Source organism: Stenella coeruleoalba, assembly GCF_951394435.1.
Source record: "Stenella coeruleoalba genome assembly, chromosome: 20".
Lineage (NCBI taxonomy): Eukaryota > Metazoa > Chordata > Mammalia > Artiodactyla > Delphinidae > Stenella > Stenella coeruleoalba.
In genome coordinates, this window is record NC_137166.1 from 46826270 (window position 1) to 46844656 (window position 18387).

Genomic DNA, 18387 nt, shown 5'->3' on the forward strand with positions numbered 1-18387 from the left:
AGTAGATCCTGTCTGTAGCCCCCACTTCCCCCTGTATGAGGCCCCAGGAAGGGGTGGGTTGGGGTAGCCTCAGCCCCTGCTCAGGGCGCTCCCTCTTTGCTCAGGGAACCCCAGATTTCCTCTGTTTCCCAAAGAAGTTTATTTATTTATTAGTGTTAATTAATTTATTTATTTGGTTGCATCGGGTCTTAGTTGAGGCAGGCGGGCTCCTTAATTGCAGCTCGCTGGCTCCTTGGTTGTGGCATGCAAACTCTTAGCTGCAGCATGCATGTGGGATCTAGTTCGCTGACCAGGGATCGAACCTGGACCCCCTGCATTGGGAGCGCAGTCTTAACCACAGCGCCACCAGGGAATTCGCCCCAAAGAAGTTTAGAGCTTGTCTGGTACAAGTGGGCCATGGGGAGGAGGTGGGAGCAGTAGTCACTGGAGGGGTGCATCTAAACCTGGGCCTCCAGCTGGGACTTCGCTGTGGCAGAGCAGGGAGTGGCAGTCCTGGTGGGTGGCCTGTGCAAGGACATGTGGAGGTGGGGATGAGCTGTGTGTGTGACGGTAAAGAGCCCAGCACGGACCTCCTCCCCAGTGGCCGCTGCCCTCTTGCTGACCATGCAGGGAGTCCAAAGGTCTCCTCCTCCCAAAAAGAACAAAAAGCCTGGATGAGCATAGGCTCAGAGGACAGGGGACAGTCAGGAATGGGGGAGCCCATTGGCACTGGAAAAAAAAAAACAATACAAAAGACTGTACCTGAGTCATTCTTCACCCACCTGTTAGTGTTAGGTTCTCACACTCAAATGCTTCAGGGACCAGGTGAGTGATGCTAGAGGGAAGCAGGTGCAGGATAAGAAAATCAAAGTACAAAGGTGAGGATATGCAATCAGGGACATTCTCCTTAAGGAGTGGATGGAACAGAGAGGGAAATGTCCCCATTTTTAAATAACAATATTTTTTATAACCACCCTGTGGGTCTGGTCCATGAGATATCAATTTTAATCTTCCAGGTTCAGCTCAAGTTGTATAAATGGGGAACAGGGGCTCCTTCTTGACCTGACCCCTCATGAGCTTCAGGAAGGGTCAGTTTCCCACTGGTGCCACATGGAGGATCATACCAATAGTGTCTACCCTACAGGAGTGCTGGTGGCGATTACATGAATCATTCTGTATGTCAAGTGCTTCGAACTTCACCTGGCATCTGACAAGTGCTCAGTGATTGTTATCATAACCCGAGGGCTTCCTGGAAATGCCAAGCTCTGTGGTTGGTCAGATGGTGAGGGCAGATGGCTAGATCTTGTTCTTCACCTGATCTTCCTCACCTGGGGGCCAGACTCTTTCCCCTTCAATGGGACAGTGAGAAACACTTAGCACAGGGACCTTGGCACGGAGGGGTGTCAGACTGCGAGAGGCTCAAAGCTTCACCAAGGGAGGATGGTTGCACAACTTTGTACTAAAACCCACTGAATTGTACACTTTAAATGGGTGAGTTGTAGAGAACAAATGTATGGACACCAAGGGGGGAAAGAGAGGGTGGTGGTGGGATGAATTGGGAGACTGGGATTGACACGTATACACTAATATGTATAAAATAGATAACTAATAAGAACCTGCTGTATAGCACAGGGAACTCCACTTTGCTGTACAGTAGAAACTAACACAACATTGTAAAACAACTTTACCCCAATTAAAAAAAATAGTAATAAATGGGTGAGTTGTATGGTAGGTGAATTGTAGCTCAATGAAGTGGTTAAAAAGAAAAAGAAACTCTACAAAGGGAGTCAAGAAGTGACCCTTCAGCTAATACAGGGACCCTGGCCCAAACACTGACCTGTCATTCATTCATTCAACAAATATTTTCTATATAATATCTGCTTTGTAATAAGCGAGTGTTGAGAACACAAACTTTACCCCAGCCGTAAGAGGTAGGAGCTAGGGAGGGCTCTTGGAGAAGATGTCTGAGCTGAGACCTGAACAATATGGGGAAATGAGCTAGACGAAGCAGTGGAGGAGGGTGTTCCAGGCGGAGGGAACAGCATCAGCAAAGGCCTACAGGTAAGGAAGGCAGATATCCTTTAAATGCCCCTCCCCTTTCTTTTGTATGTCAGCCCTTGTATTGGATGCTGCTGACATTTTTAGTGCCCAAGAAATCCCTGGTCCCTGCCTTCATGGAGCTCCAGTGAGGGACAAAGATGCATTACCAGGGCTTCCCTGGTGGCGCAGTGGTTGAGAGTCCGCCTGCCGATGCAGGGGACGAGGGTTCGTGCCCCCGTCCGGGAAGATCCCACATGCTGCGGAGCGGCTGGGCCCATGAGCCATGGCTGCTGAGCCTGCGCGTCCGGAGCCTGTGCTCCGCAACGGGAGAGGCCACAACAGTGAGAGGCCCGCGTACCGCAAAAAAAAAAAAAAAAAAAAAAAAAAAGATGCATTGCCAGACATGACCATTTGTGCTGGGATGGGAGAGGCACAGGAGAGGGGTCGGGGCTGGGATAGGGAAGATCAGAGGCTGTGGGCTTCCAGAGGAGGCACCTGAACCAGTCTGAGAGAACATCAGGGAAGGCTTCCTGGAGGAAGAGATAGAGTTCTGAACACTCTCTGTTCAAAGATCCCTTTGAGAATCTGTTGAAAGCTCTGGACATTCACAGAAGAAAAGCACACGAACATTGTAGGCAATTCCCAAATACTCCCATTCCCTCAAGCGCCTGTGCCTGGGCTGCCGTAGTTATCCCATTACCCTCCACAACCATCTTGCTGTATAAATGTCCCAGGAATGGGGACTGGGATAGCCAACAGTGCTGGAAAACTTTGAGTTGAAATTTCAGTACCCTGGGTGTGGGGTGGGGTTTTGAGAGCCCCAAACTTCCCTCTCACCCCGCGCCGGGACTGGAGGGTGTGCCAAAGAGCTAGCTTTTTCCTGCCTACATCCTCCTTACTAACCTCTAGCCCTGGCGCTGTGGGGTCCTTGGCACGTGCCGGGACCAGCGCGTTTTCCTCTGGAATGTCCAGAGGGAAATAGTCCATACAGCCTCCACGCTCGCCAGACAAGCGCCGCAGCGTCCCCTGACGGTCACGGAGTAAGCGCGTCCCAAGCCGCACGCGCCCCCTAGTGGCTGATGCTTATACAGTCATCAGCGAGCACCGACCTCCGGTTCCAGCCTTTGGTCTGCTGACTGCAGTCATCATCCTCACCGTTAACGTCATTTTCTTCTTCTTCTTCACCACCACCACCACCATCATCATCATCATCACCATCATCATCATCATCATCATAGCTAATACATAAATAGTGCATCCTACGTGCCAGGCACTGTGCTGCTTTGTACATATCACCTCATTTAATCCTCACATCAGCCCTATGAAATGGGTTCTGCTACATTTGCATTTTCCTCATTTGAAGCACGGAGAGGTAAGGAAACTACTTACCCAAGATCACACAACTACTAAGTGTCAGAGCCTGGATTGAACCTAGGCAATTTGTCTCCGGAGTTCATTTTCTGAATAGTTCAAAAATAATCATGAAGTGAAGTAATATGACGGTTTGGGATTGCTTCAAACAGCTGTGTGTTAGAGTGGAAAGAAACTGGGTCCCTGGATCCCCACGTTGCCAGCCTGGATCATTTCACCTGTGGGTATTATGTGAGAGAGTATTACGTGAGAATAAACTTTTTTACTTAAGTCATCACATTTTGAAGTGTCTTTGTGGTAGCGATTCAGCTTTTATCCTAAAACAAGGGCACCAGAATCACCTGGAGGGCTTGTTAAACGGCAGATTGCTGGGCCGCACTCCCAGTAAGTCTGGAGTAGGGACCTAGACTTTGTATTTCAAATAAATTCCCAAGATCTGCTGCTAATCTGAGGGCCAGGATTTGAGAACCACTGCCCCCAGGAATGAGGAATGCAGGTCCTTACTGGGTGTTGCTTTGTATGCCCAGCATTCATTCACTCTCTTTGGGAGTACTGCCTTCTTCCCTCGGAGTCCACACGGCTGATCCCACCGGAAGACTCCAGGCCTGGCCAATGAGTGAATCCCTCCCCTTGGCCTTTGCAGTTGGTTCAGGATTGGGCGTGTCCCTGAAGTCGGACCAATGAGAGTCAGTCCTGGAACCATTGCGGGGTTGTTGGGGAGGGCCCTCGTAGGCTTGCCATGCTGGAAGGGCTTAGGCCTGGAGCACTGGGGGCTCCCCTGAGGGAAGAGCTAGTCTGAAAGTGAAGCCAACACATGGGAAAACAGGGCTGGGAGATGAACAGAGAGACTGTTCCTGACATATCATCTGTGCCTCTGGGTCCAGTGAATCCCCAAAATGCTTCAGGAAGTTGACATTTTACTTTACATCCTACATCAAATCTATGAGCAAATTCTGTCAACTCTACCTATAAAAGATGTCCTGTCCTGTATTTTTTAAGCGAAGTATAGTTATGTACAATATTATATGTTACAGAGGTACAATATAGTGATTCACAATTTTAAAAGGCTCTACTCCATTTATAGTTATTATAAAATATAGGCTGTATTCCCTGTGTTGTACAATATATCCTCTTGTCCTGTATCGGAGGAAAAGTTATGCTATAAATTAGAACATTATTGGGTCGATGACAAAACTGGAATGACAAAACTGGAATAGTAGAGTAAGAAACTTGCATGTTAATGTTAAATTTATGAACTTAGTCATTGTATTGTGGTTATGTAAGAGAATATCTATATTCTTAGAAAATGCACACTGAACTATTTAGGAGTAGAAGGCCATGTGTATGTAACTTAGCTTCAAATTATACAACCCCCACAAACATAACAGAGCAAATTTTTTTTTAAATACTTGTTTATTTATTTATTTGGCTGCGCTGGGTCTTAGTTGCAGCATGTAGTTCCCTGACCAGAGATTGAACCCATGCCCCCTGCACTGGGAGTGTGGAGTCTTAAACACTGGACCACCAGGAAGTCTCCAGAGCAAATGTTAAAGAGGATAAAAATGTTGACAAGAAATGAACCTGAGTAGAAGTATATGAATGTTCTTTACGCTATTCTTAGTCTTGCAAATTTGTGTAAATTTGAATTTATCTCCAAAAATAAAAAAAAAAGGTTAAAAAAACTTTTTGAGATCTAAAATTCTGGACAACAATATCAATATAAGTAGAACTGGGGAGATAAAGTGCTCTATGATCCAGGTAGTGTTTGGTCTGAAGATTAAACTTTTAATTAAACTTCAGATCTGATTTTTTACAGTGTGCATGATAAAATTTCAAGGATTACTCCTGAAAGAATAGAAATGGTGCCTAGATTCCAAGTTAGTGGAGGGAAAAGGAAGAGTGAAAAAACACAAGACAAAACAAACAAACAAAAAACACAGTCACTTCAAAGAAGCCGGGGCTTCCCTGGTGGCGCAGTGGTTGAGAGTCCGCCTGCCGATGCAGGGGACACGGGTTCGTGCCCCGGTCCGGGAAGATCCCACATGCAGCGGAGCGGCTGGGCCCGTGAGCCACGGCCGATGAGCCTGCGCGTCCGGAGCCTGTGCTCCGCAACGGGAGAGGCCACAACAGTGAGAGGCCCGCGTACCGCAAAAAAAAAAAAAAAAAAAAAAAAGAAGCCTTAATGAGGGTGGGGGGGAAGCATAGAAAAAAATGGGGACAATAAAATCACACAGTATGATGGTTGGAGCGAATAAAATATATCACTAATCACACAGAGAAAAATTGTATTCCGAGCCTAAACACTTCCGACGACCCGTGTCCCACCCTCCTCCCCAGGCTTCCTGCTCCCACCGCTGCCCCACCCCCCAGTCCCTTTCTCAAGCAGCTAGAGGGACTCTGAACACCCAAGTCAGATCCAGTCCCTCCCCTGCTCCATCTCACTCAAGAGTAAAAGCTGGAGCCCCCTCTGCAGCCGATACGACTCTGCACCATCTGCTTCTGGTTTCGTCCCCCGCCCTCTCCTCCCCGCTTAGTCCTCTCCAGGCACATGGATCTCCTTATTGTTTCTCTGAAACACCAGACATGTTCTCACCTCAGGACCTTTGCACTGGGTGTTCCCTCTGCCTGGGGGACTCTTTCCACTTGGCTCACTCCCTCGCCACCAGTGGAGACCGGATAAATAAACTGGGTACAGCCACACAGCGGGATCCGCAATGAGAACAACCTATGACTACACGCGATTACAAGAATGAGTCTCACACTGCCGTTGAGTGGAAAAAACCAGATACTCGAGATAATACATATTCTGCTTCTATTTACGATAAATTCAGGACAGGAAAAAACAGTCTATGCCGTCAGAAGTCAGAATGAGGGTGACCCTGATGGGAGGGCAGATGCGCTGAAAGGAGCCAGACTGTTTCTTGGTCTGGGCGCTGGTGACCGAGGTGCATTCAACAGGCGGAAATTCACCCTGCTGAACACTTACGGTCTGTATGTACTGTTTTGCATGCACGTCGACTTCAATAAACAGCTTCAAGAAACAAAACAAACGAAAACAAAATGGAATGAACCTCCGTGTTCCCACCACCCAACTTAAGAAACAAGACATTTCCGGCCCTCAGGCCCCTCTCTCCCAACACAATGTGCTTTTCTACCCGCACACCCTGCCCCGCCGCTTCAGTTCCCTTCTTCAGCTTACTAAGCGCATCTTCCCATCAGAACTCAGGCAGCGAGCGGGCCGGGGCCAGGGCACAGGGCCTGGGCGGGGATGAACGCGGAGGGGGTCTTGTAAAGGGAGAAGGAGGGATGGGATTTCTGAATCCCATCCAGGCAGCGGGAAGTAATGCTCCTGTGATACCCTTGCCCTTAGTACTGACGGGCGGGGTGGGGCGGGGCTCGCTTTGCAGCGTGGCCCCCAAGTGCTCAGGGCCCAATGTCTGGACGGTGGGACTCAGCGCTGAGACTCCCTGTAAAATAGCCACTGGAAATGCAACCTGCTTGCACGCACGCTCTCTCTTGGTTTCTCTCTGTGTCTCTTTCTCTCTCCCTCCCTGTCTCTCTTCCTCCCTCCCAATCTCTCTCTCTCCTCAAGAAGAAAAATACTCACAATTATTTACATGAAGTTTTATTACATCAGACTGTAACCAAAGGATCCAAGTTCCAACTTTGAATCTTTCAATAAATTTTGAATAAATAGCAGTGCTACTTTTTCTTTTTTGTACTGTAATATTTATTTTGAAATTCTTTTTTATTGGCATGATTTGATATATATATGAGGTTTGAGAACAGTTCAGCCTTTGCATCTCTTTTCTGGCCATTAATGTTGTTTATTTCATTTCCTCATTATTATGGGAAATAATCTTTTTTTAAAATATTAATTAATTAATTAATTTATTTATTTTTGGCTGTGTTGGGTCTTTGCTGCTGTGCACAAGCTTTCTTTAGTTGTGGCGAGCGGGGGCTACTCTTGGTTGCGGTGCGCGGGCTTCTCATTGTCGTGGCTTCTCGTTGTGGAGTACGGACTCTAGGCGCGCAGGCTTCAGTAGTTGCGGCACGAGGGCTCAGTAGTTGTGGTTTGCGGGCTCTAGAGCGCAGGCTCAGTAGTTGTAGCGCACGGGCTTAGTTGCTCCGCGGCATGTGGGATCTTCCCGGACCAGGGCTCGAACCCATGTCCCTTGCATTGGCAGGGGGATTCTTAACCACTGCGCCACCAGGGAAGCCCGGAAATAATCTTGTATAGGGAATGGAGGCACTTGGCAGGTCTCTGTGATATCCAGGGACACACCAGAGGGTGTGGTGACATTTAGGAAGCTGGGGGTTGGGGGGAAGGTGCTGAGGGGGCCCAGGTGACCCAAAGGAAGGCTGGAGGCCAGGCAAGCACCCAGATGGGACAGGCCCTGTGGACTCTGGGCTGGAGGAGCGGGTGAATTCCAGTCCCACGGAAAGTAGACACCACAGAATGTAGAGTCATGTTGGCTGTGAGGGCGAGGGAGGAGAGGATGTAAGGAGGGCATGGCTGCTCTGTGCAGGCCTGGTGCCCGGACAAGGAGATGGCTCAGCCTGGGGGGCTGTGAATAAAGAAGGAAGGGCAGGTCAGACTAAGCACTGCTATCACTGAGAGCTTCCTGGGCACCCTTCCTTACTCACTGGGTCCTCACAGCACCCACCTTACAGATGAGGAAACTGCCTCTCCAAGAGAGGAAGACCCCCAAGCCAGAGAGCAGGGCTGGAGCAGAAGACCCCCAAAGCATAACCCTTGCTTGGAAATCTTAGATAACTTCAGGGCTTCAACCACCTGTGATTACTGCTTTTTTCCTCCCAGTAGAAAAAAAGAAAAAATACAGAAACACAAACACACTTGATTACAAAGCCTGAGGGAATGTTTGGAGTGACAGAACTGTCATGAACCCTGCTTGTGGTGGTGGTTATACAATTCTCTGCATTTATTAAAATTCATAAAACGGTGTACACACACACACACACACACACACAGCCATGGATGTGGACTTTTATTGTTTGTAAACAAGAATATTTTTAAAAAAAACAGTGAATGTACTTTGTATCTCAATTCAAAGACAACCACTGTAAAGAGATGTTTTTGAGACAGTTGGGGGAAACCTGAATAAGGACTGGCTGTGAGATGACATTTAAAATTTTGTTAATTTTGTTAGATGTGATAAGGCTTTGGAGTTATATAAGGAAATGCAGCCCCTCCCCCCTTTACTTTGATGTTCACTGTGGTATTTAAGAATGGACACGATGTCCATCACTTGTATTTTTTTTTAAGTATTTCCAAATAGAGGCGAAAGGTGATGAAATAGCAAAATGTTGACAGTTCTTGAAGCTGAGTGATGGGCCCATGTGAGTTTATTGTCTCTCTGCTTTTGGTAGCTGTCTGGAAATGTTCATGACCTAAGTTAAAATTTTCGAAAATAAAATTAAAAAGAAGAGTTCGTTGTTGGTTAAGCACAATTTGGAAAATACAGAAAACTAGAAAGACAAAGATACCTCTTCCCTAATCCCACATCACTACTGTAGTTAACATTTTGATGTATTTCCTTTCAGCCTTTTCTATTTTATTCAGGCTTGAAAAGTGGTGTGTGTGTGTGTGTGTGTGTGTGTGTGTGTGTGTGTGTGTGTTTTACATAACTGTGTGAGCAAATTGTTTATACAGTCCTGCTTTTTCCCCTCTTAAAACATAAGCTGTTCCCTTGTTAAAACATCTTTGCATAAACACAATCTCTAATGTTTGCATGGTGTTTACTCAACAGGGCAGTGTTGCCAGACATTGAAGCTGTTTCCAATTTCCTCCTATTATAAATAATGCCTCGATGCACATCCTTGTGCGTCCCAGTGGTGGGATTGCTGGGCCAAAGGGTGCGGATCCCCTGGCAACTCACAGTCAAAATCTCCATAGTGTTTCTGCCTGACCCGAAGCTGAAATGACCTCATACGGTTAAAGTGAGATTTCACTGCCATTTGTTATTTCCTAAAGTTTGATTCATGACTAGAGTTCATAAGAGGGTTTTTTTTCTCCCCCCAGTTGTAGGAAACAGAAATCCATTCACTCTAGCACATGTCAAAAGGGGGTTGCGTCAGTTGGCAAGTAAAGCTAACATTCAGCTTTTTTAACCTAAAACAATAAAACAGCCAGGAATTTTACCAGCAAAATGGGTTTATTTGGGAATAGCAGAGAATTACAATTTGGGACGTGGACTCTACGGTAAAGCACAAGCAAGTGGGGAGAACAAAGGAGAGGCACGTTCTCTTATAGAGGAGAAGGGAGAGCTGGGAGGGTCTGTTATAAACCGAGTCCGGTGGAAGAAACCGGGAGCTTTAAGCTTAATCGCTTTTCTTTGGCTGAGCTGTAACAGTCTCCTTTTAGTGGCTGGACCGTTGCTGGGCAAGAAGAAATTTTTCCTTCCTCCTGATGGGTAGTAAAGCAGTAACCTTCTTCCTGTTGAAAGTAGAAAGGTACATCTCTTCCTGTCCAGTCTATAATTGTCCTGGAGAGGCAGGGCAGGACAGCTCTCCCTTCTGGCCGCCCAACTTCATTTTTTTTTTTTTTTTTTTTGCGGTACGGGCCTCTCACTATTGTGGCCTCTCCCGTTGCGGAGCACAGGTTCCGGACGCGCAGGCCCAGCGGCCATGGCTCAAGGGCCCAGCCGCTCCGCGGCACGTGGGATCTTCCCGGACCGGGGCACGAACCCGTGTCCCCTGCATCGGCAGGCGGACTCTCAACCACTGCGCCACCAGGGAAGCCCCCAACTTCATTTTAAATGAGGCTTCTGTTTATTCATTTTCACAGCTTGGACAAGCTATCTTGCTACGTTGATGGTTGAGATACTAAATTATTTCTGTATCGGTTGGTAAATCATGCTGCCTCAAGATCTGCACATTTTCCACCCTGGGACCACTCTAACTTCCCCTTCACCCCACTTCCCAGACCTCCCAATACAGGGGGGAAAAAGCCTTAATGTCAGGCACAGCAATGAAGCCTTCTGATCGCTCAGTGCCCAAATCACTGGTTGTTAAATATTCTGATTAATCTTGGACACAAACAACAGAAAAGCTGATTCAGACGGCTTAAACTGTAAAGGAAATTTGTAACTGGAAATTCCACACTTGGCTGGCTTCAGCTAAAACTGACACATCTGTTCAGCAGTGTCACCAAGGACCCCATTTCTTTTCATCCCTCTGCCCCACCTTTTCCAGCGGCAGTTCCCAAGATAGCTGCCAGCAGCCTCTGGGCCAGAGGGACCCTCATTCATATCCCCCAGGTAAAGGGGAGCACCTTCGTCTCAGATTTCCCCAACAAAGTAACAAGGCTGACTCTGATGGTCCACCTGAGGTCACACGGCCATGCCAGAGACAATCACTGTGGCCTGGGGCGGACCCAAGTGCCCAGACTGACTGAGCCAAGTCCCATGTTCCTCAACAGTAATGCCCTTTGCTTGAAGCCACAGCCGAGGTTCAATCCAGTTCCCGATGTCCTCCCTGCCTTGCTTCCCGTAAAACAGAGATAGTAATGACAGTCACTTCCTAGGGCTGCTGTGAGGATTAAATGAGTTCATTAACGCCAAGCACTTAGAATGGTGCTCATACACAGAAAGCACTTAAATATTAGCTGCTGTTATTGTCAACAGATGCTAATTCTCAGCTCTCCAGGCTGCAATTCTCTGCAAGCTCCTTATTTTCTGTACTCCACCCTCTTTCTACTTACCATCGCTAGTTGACAAATCTCTCCAAAACACGGTGGCTTAAAGCAACAACAGTAAGCCTTTTATCTCTCACCATGTCTGTGGTCAGATTTTCGGGAAGGGTCCAGCTGGGCAGTTCTGCCTTGGGATCCCATACGGATGTAATGAGTTGGTGGCTGAAGCTGGGACAGTGGGGTGTCCCAGTTGAGGTACCAGCTGGGGGTGTGTGGGCAGCTCTCTCTCTCCTTGTACTCACAGGGCTTCTCCACGTGGTCTCTCCATGTGGGCTGGTTTGGGCTTCCTCTAATCATGGCGGCCTCAGGGTAGTCAAAGTTCTTGCATGGCAGCTCTGGTCTTCAGTGTCTCTGTTTCACGAAAGAGGCAGAAACAGCCTCACCTCTTCTGATCTAGCCTTGGGGCTCATGCAGCATCACGTCTGCAACATGCTACTGGTTATAAGCAACTTACAAGCCTGCTCAGATCCAAAAAGAGGGCAGGCAAATCCCACTTCTCATGAGAAAATGACAGTGAACTAGGTGATAAACATCCTGGTAATATTATGAAAATAATTTTAACTTTGTGCACAAAAGGTCTTGGGGACTCCCAGGGTACCCTGGACCAAACTTTGAGACCTGTTCTAATGGCATGTATAAGCCTGGGATGGCTAGACATTCAGAACGTGCTGCAGTGTACAGGACAGTGCAGCCTCAAATGTCCAAAGTGCCCCTTTGGATGCACTGGTATCTCTTTGATCCAGTTATCTAGGACCTGGAGCGGGGGCTCTTGCGTATAAACAGGGTTGGGGGGTGTGTGGTGGGGGAGGCAACTCAACTACAATGTTCAACTTGGTACTAAATGCTGGAAACTGGGAGTTCCCTGGTGGCCTACCGGTTAGAATTCTGGGCTTTCACCGTGGGGCCCGGGTTCAATCCCTGGTCGGGAAACTGAGATCCCGCAAGCCACGGGGTGTGGCCAAATAAATAAATAAATAAATACTGCAAAATTCAGACATACAAAGAGACTCTGGAGCTACTGCCTGGGTTCTAATTCCCACTCCATCACTTCCTTGCTGTGCAACTCTGGGCAAGTTCCTTAACCACTCTGTGGCTCAATCAGGAAAATGGAGACAATAACAGTATCCACCTCCCAGGGTTATTATGAGTTACCTTGGCTCACAGTAAGTGTTACAAGAGTGTTTTCTCTGAGTATTACTGTTACTCCGGTGACCATTCACATCCAAGAGGCCATCGATGGTAAGATGCGTTGTTACTTCAAATCACCAGGAGAGAAAAAAAACCTGCCAGTTAAACTATGACCGACGAGCGTTGTAAGCTGCATTCTGATTTCAGAGGTGTTAACAAGTAGGGGAGGAAGGGGTCAATAAAATATGGCTTTATCGTGTGCACATGTGCATGGAAGCATTTCACAGTGAGGACGTCCACCAGAGCGCTGTTTATAGCAGCAAATCATGCTAAAAACTCCCACAACCACAGATCAATCACACTAGTTACGGGGCAGCCACAAAATGTGAATGAAGGCTTTTTCAGAGATTGTTCCAAAACCCTGCGGCTCCTCAAAAGTGAATCTCCCTCTTTCATTCATTTTTTTTTTTTTTTTTTTTTTCGGTACGCGGGCCTCTCACTGCTGTGGCATCTCCCGTTGCGGAGCACAGGCTACGGACGCGCAGGCTCAGCGGCCATGGCTCGCGGGCCCAGCTGCTCCGTGGCACGCGGGATCCTCCCGGACCGGGGCACAAACCCGCATCCCTCGCATCGGCAGGTGGACTCCCAACCACTGCACCACCAGGGAAACCCTCTTTCATTCTTTCTTATCTCCTCTCTCTATCCCATCCTCTATCTCTGTCTGTCTCTCCTCTATGGCTGCATAAAGTAAATAAAAAATAAAGCTCTTCTACAAAGAAAAATCTCCGGAGGGAATCCCCCGGCGGTCCCGTGGTTAGGACTCCGAGCTTTCACTTCGGAGGGCCCAGGTTAGATCCCTGGTTGGGGAACTAAGATCCCACAAGCCACGTGGCACACTCCACCCCCACCAAAAAAGAAAAAGAAATCTCTGGAAAAAAATACCCCGACCCAATCTAGTGCCTTCTGACACAACTGCCTGGAGAATGAAATGTGGGCTCCAGGCTGACCGGCTCCCAAGCCCAGCCTGGCCCATCTCCCACAGGCTTCTGCCATCCATCACACAGCTGGAGCCAACCTGAACAGGTGTAGCCAGAGAGGGGCCTTGTCTTCATCTATTGTCCATGTGCCCACCTGTCTTCCAACGAACACATCCCTGGTGTCTCTGGGGTCTGGACAGGGCCCAGCCCTCTCCTCAGAGCCCCAGCCCCACCTTCCAACACCTTCAGGATAAACTGATTTTTGGAGGTCAGGCAGGTCTCACTGTTTAGCCTGATCCTTATATTCAATTCTCTCTGTTGAAATACCTGGTGTGGTTTCTCTTTTCTCTTTTTTTTTTAAATGTATTTTTTAATTAATTAATTATTTATTTATTTGGTTGTGCCGGGTCTTGGTCGCAGCAGGTGGGCTCCTTAGCTGTGGCATGCAAACTCTTAGTTGGGGCATGCATGTGGGATCTAGTTCCCTGGCCAGAGATCGAACCCGGGACCCCTGCATTGGGAGTGCAGAGTCTTACCCACTGGGCCACCGGGGAAGTCCCTTCTCTTTTCTTGACAGCCTCTGACTGACACCGAGTATGTCTTTCCCAAACTGTCAACATTCCCCTTCATACTTGTCCTCCTCCACCACCGAGTCTTCCCCATCTCAGACCAGAGCTGCACTTTCCACTGAGAAACTCAAGCCAGGAGCTTGGGCAACATGGAGGGCACCTTCCCCTCCTCACTCCACAGAGCTAACCCATCAACGAGTTGTGCTTACCTCCAAAACAGATGCTCCCCCCGCCTCCAACTTTTTATTTTGAAAATTTCTAAATGTGCACTAGAGGGACTTCCCTGGTGGTCCAGTGGTTAAGACTCCAAGCTCCCAACGTAGGGGGCCCAGGTTCGATCCCTAGTCAGGGAACTAGATCCTGCATGCCACAACTAAGATCCTGCATGCAGCAACTAAGACCCAGCACAGCCAAATTAAAAAAAAAAAAAAATGTGCACAAGAATTGCAAGAAAGTCAGACAGAGAAAGACAAATATCACAGGATATCACTTGTATGTGGAATCTAAAAAAGTGATACAAATGAACTTATTTACAAAACAGAAATAGACTCACAGATACAAAAAACAAACTTATGGTTACCAGAGGGGAAAGGAGGGGGAGGGACACATTAGGAGTTTGGGATTAACAGATGCACACTACTATACATAAAATAGATTAAAAAAACAAGGACCTGCTGTATGGCACAGGGAACTATATCCAATACAATAAAAAAAATCCAAAAAAGAATATATTTATAAAACTGAATCACTTTGCTGTATACCTGAAACTAATGCAACATTGTAAATCAACTGTACAATCAAACGTTGTTTGTTTTAAAAAAAAAAGGTTTGCAAGAAAAGTATAAGGGATATCCACATATTCTTGATACAGATTCACCAGTTTTAACAATTAGCTCTCGCTCTCTCTTTCTAGATAGATAGATAAATAGATATAGATACAGATATTGATAGAAAGTGAGAGTGAGATGACTAATTGTTAAAAACTGGTGACTATATATCGATAGCTATGTATATAGATATCTATAGGTAGAGAGTTGTAAATAGAAAAAGGTCTATTTGAGAACTGCTTGCAGTCATTTTGTGACATTTCACCCTTAATATTTCAGCAGACATCTCTCAAGAGCAAGGACATTCTCCTTCACAAGCACAATACCATTATCACACCAGGAAACTTTAAGATTAATATAATACTATAGTCCATATGCAAATTATCCCAACTGACCCACTAAGGTCCTCGACTTGATATCTTGATTTTATCTCCTAATCACTCTCTCCCCTTCCCATTGCTCCTGCCCTAGACTAGGTCATCATCACTCCCCCACCCTGACTCTCACCCTTGTTGGCCACCACATAATCCATTCTCCTCGTGGCAGTCAGAGTGAACATTTACACAATGTAAATCAGATCATGTCACTCCCCCTGCTGAAAATTTCCAGTGGTTTCCCGTCCTTCTTAGACCAGAAGGCAAACTCTTGCCATGGCTTCCAACCATTAAATCACATATCTACTTGCTTCTTTTTTTTAATCCTCTCATTAGAATATCAACTCCAAAAAAGAGAGATTTTTTCTTTTTCCCCCCACTGCTATATCCCTAGGGCCTAGAACAGTAGCTGGCACAGGTGTTCAATACATATTTTTGAATGAAGGAATGAGCAAGCAAATATATCTTCCCATTAGCCATTGCCCCAACCAGACTCTGAGGTCCCTGAGGGCAGGGCCTGTGTGTGTCATTGCGTATCCTCATCACTCAGTACCTGATAGAAGCAAGTATTCCGAAAATGCTTTTAAAATGAAGAGAAGAATACATAATGAAGGGAAGTAATCAGTGATTGCCTGGGGCTGAGGCTGGGAGTCGGAATGGGAATTGACTACAAGTGGGCACAAGAGGTCTTTTTAGGGTGACGTTAATGTTCTAAAATTGGATTGTAAAAAATAAATTAAAAAAAAATTGGATTGTGATGATGGCTGTACAACTCTGCAGAAACACTCAGCATCATTACATCACTTAAAACAGGTGAATTTTATGATATGTAGAATACACCTCAACAAAACTGTTCAACAAAACTAAGCAAAATATGTGTGAGGGACTAAATGAATGATGCTCCCTAGGAGGTGCCCTGCAGGTCGTCTGAACCTTACTCTGTGCTGCCCTGGGCGATGCTGGGGACACAGTGGTGACTAAGAGAGCTCTTGCCCCTGGCTTCACAGGCCCAGTGACAGCCCAGAGGGTCAGGGCCAGAATGGATGGAAGAGACACAGGCACAGGGGTCAGGGCCAGGATAGGGGAAGCACAGGGGGGACGTCGGAGATGCAGATGGGAGGAATCAGAGAGCACTTCCTAGCGGAGTGAACGCCTGAGCCACACCCTGAAGGATGATGTTGTCCATGACTGTGACGCTAGTTGTTTTTTTTTAAACACTTTTTCTACCTTAGCATAGGTCTGGCGGGTCTCTGCTGCAGCCCACGAATCCGGCCATTCCGCGGGTTCTGGAGGACAGGGCCACACGGGGGTGCTGTTCTACTGCGCTCGGGGAGACTCTACCGTGATCCCCTTGGTCTTGCAGGAGCCCGAGGTCCGAGCGGCGCCTTGAGGGCGGGGGGTTGTTTGTCGGGGGAATGTTTCCGAACAGACAGAGGCAACACGGGCGGCGAGTGGCCCTTCGTAGGGTGGCGGAAGGACCCCCGGGGAGCAGCACATTGTCAGTAGGGCGGTGTCGGTTCTTGGTCCCCGGGAGGCCGCAGCGCGGAGCTTTCCACAGAGCTCCGGAAAAGGCGGGGCGCTAGGCGCAGCCTGGCGTGGAAGGTTCCGAAATAGTTCTCGCCGCCCGGGGTGGTTCCTGGCGAGGAGGCGCCTGTGGGGCGGAGCTTTCCAAAGCGAACCAGGAAGGGGGCGCTGCAGCCGCCAGAGGTGGACGTCGCCCTAAGCAAGCCCTCGGGGGGGGGGGGAGGGGGGAGGGGGCGGGGGGAGTGCATCACGTGGCGTTAGTTGGGACGAGGCCACTGGGTTGGGCTGGTACGTTAACTCCGCGTCCTCGGGTGTATTCTGAGAGAGCCGAAGCTTGGGGGAAGTGAGAGTGGGAGGTTAATCCCAGATCCATGGTCTCTGTGGAGAGGGAAGCGCCGTGAAGAGCGAAGCGAGTTTCCATCGGGCGTGGGAGGGAAGATGGGGAAACTGGCTAAGAGTAGTCCGTGGGAGGTCCTCGGGAGATAAGGGATCCGTGGAGCTCCGCGGGCCCAGGGATTGGTGTGCGTGTGTGTGTGGGGGGGGGGTGGGATGGGCACGGAGGGTGTCTGAGGAAGACTGCTCTGGGCACAGCGAAGAATGGTGGTGTGTAAAGGTCAGCCTCTGGCGTGGAAGACGGTCTTGACTCTGTCCCTGACGTTCTGTGTGCTGCGTGGCCTGTTGCTCCATCAGTCCAGTAGTTCGAATCATCTCCAAGTCCTAGGCCTTTTCTGACCCTCTCACTCGCCAGCGGTTTGTAGCGGTGAATTGCTGAGATTGCCTCTTCTCTGGCCTTGTGCCTGAACACCAAAGTGACAGCCCCAGACCCACCCCTCACTCACAGTCCAGTGGGGGGCCAGATAGTGACCGCCCAGAATGGCCAGGCCTGGGCTGGGGGAAACAGAGGAGTTAGGGCCGGTATGCGGGAAGTACAGGGCCCTGTGGGATCCAAGCGGAGCAGAGGGCTCCTGACTCAGCCCGATGGGTCATAGAGCTTTGAAAGGATTGGATGGGGGCGGGGCCTTGGAAGAGGCTCCACTTCTAAGAAGGGGAGATATTTGAGCTGAGGCCTGAAGAATGAGTAGCATCCTATGAAGTGTTAAAAGAGAGGTGACACAGATCTATATGTGACTCATCTGTATGAAATGGCATCCAGGACATTCTATTATTGGGGGAAAATAATGCAAACTGCAATACAAAAAAAAAAAAAGGAATGAGTAGCATTCTTCCGGGAAAAGGTACAGTGTCCGGAATGGGTGTTTCAGGCAGAGGAAATGACATCTGCAAGGGCTTGGATTAAGAAAGCGTGGCTTGGGCTTCCCTGGTGGCACAGTGGTTGAGAGTCCGCCTGCAGGTGCAGGGGACCTGGGTTCGAGCCCCGGTCTGGGAGGATCCCATGTGCCGCGGAGCGGCTGGGCCCGTGAGCCATGGCCGCTGGGCCTGCGCGTCCAGAGCCTGTGCTCCGCAGCGGGAGAGGCCACAACAGTGAGAGGCCCTGGGGACCCCCTTGCTGCCCTGGCGAGCCATCTGTCACAGGTCCCCTAGTCCAGGATCCAGCCGGTTGACGGGCTGTAATGTAAACCCTTGAGGGCAGACCCTAGGCTTGTTCCCTCAGAGCCTGGTGGTTCAGTGACTGGCCTTGAGGTCGACCAGAAGCTGGGCTTGAATCCCAGCTCCCCCACTAATCAGATGTGTGACCTTGGGTAAGTGACTCAACTTCCTGATCTGTCAAATGGGGATATAATATTGGGTTTCATGAAACCAATCTCATCATTTTAGAGAGCCATAAAGAATTAAACATATAATTTATATATTATATATTTTAAAATATATAACTTTGTAGATGGTATCAAGGAACCCAAGAAACAACAGAGAGACTTAAAAACG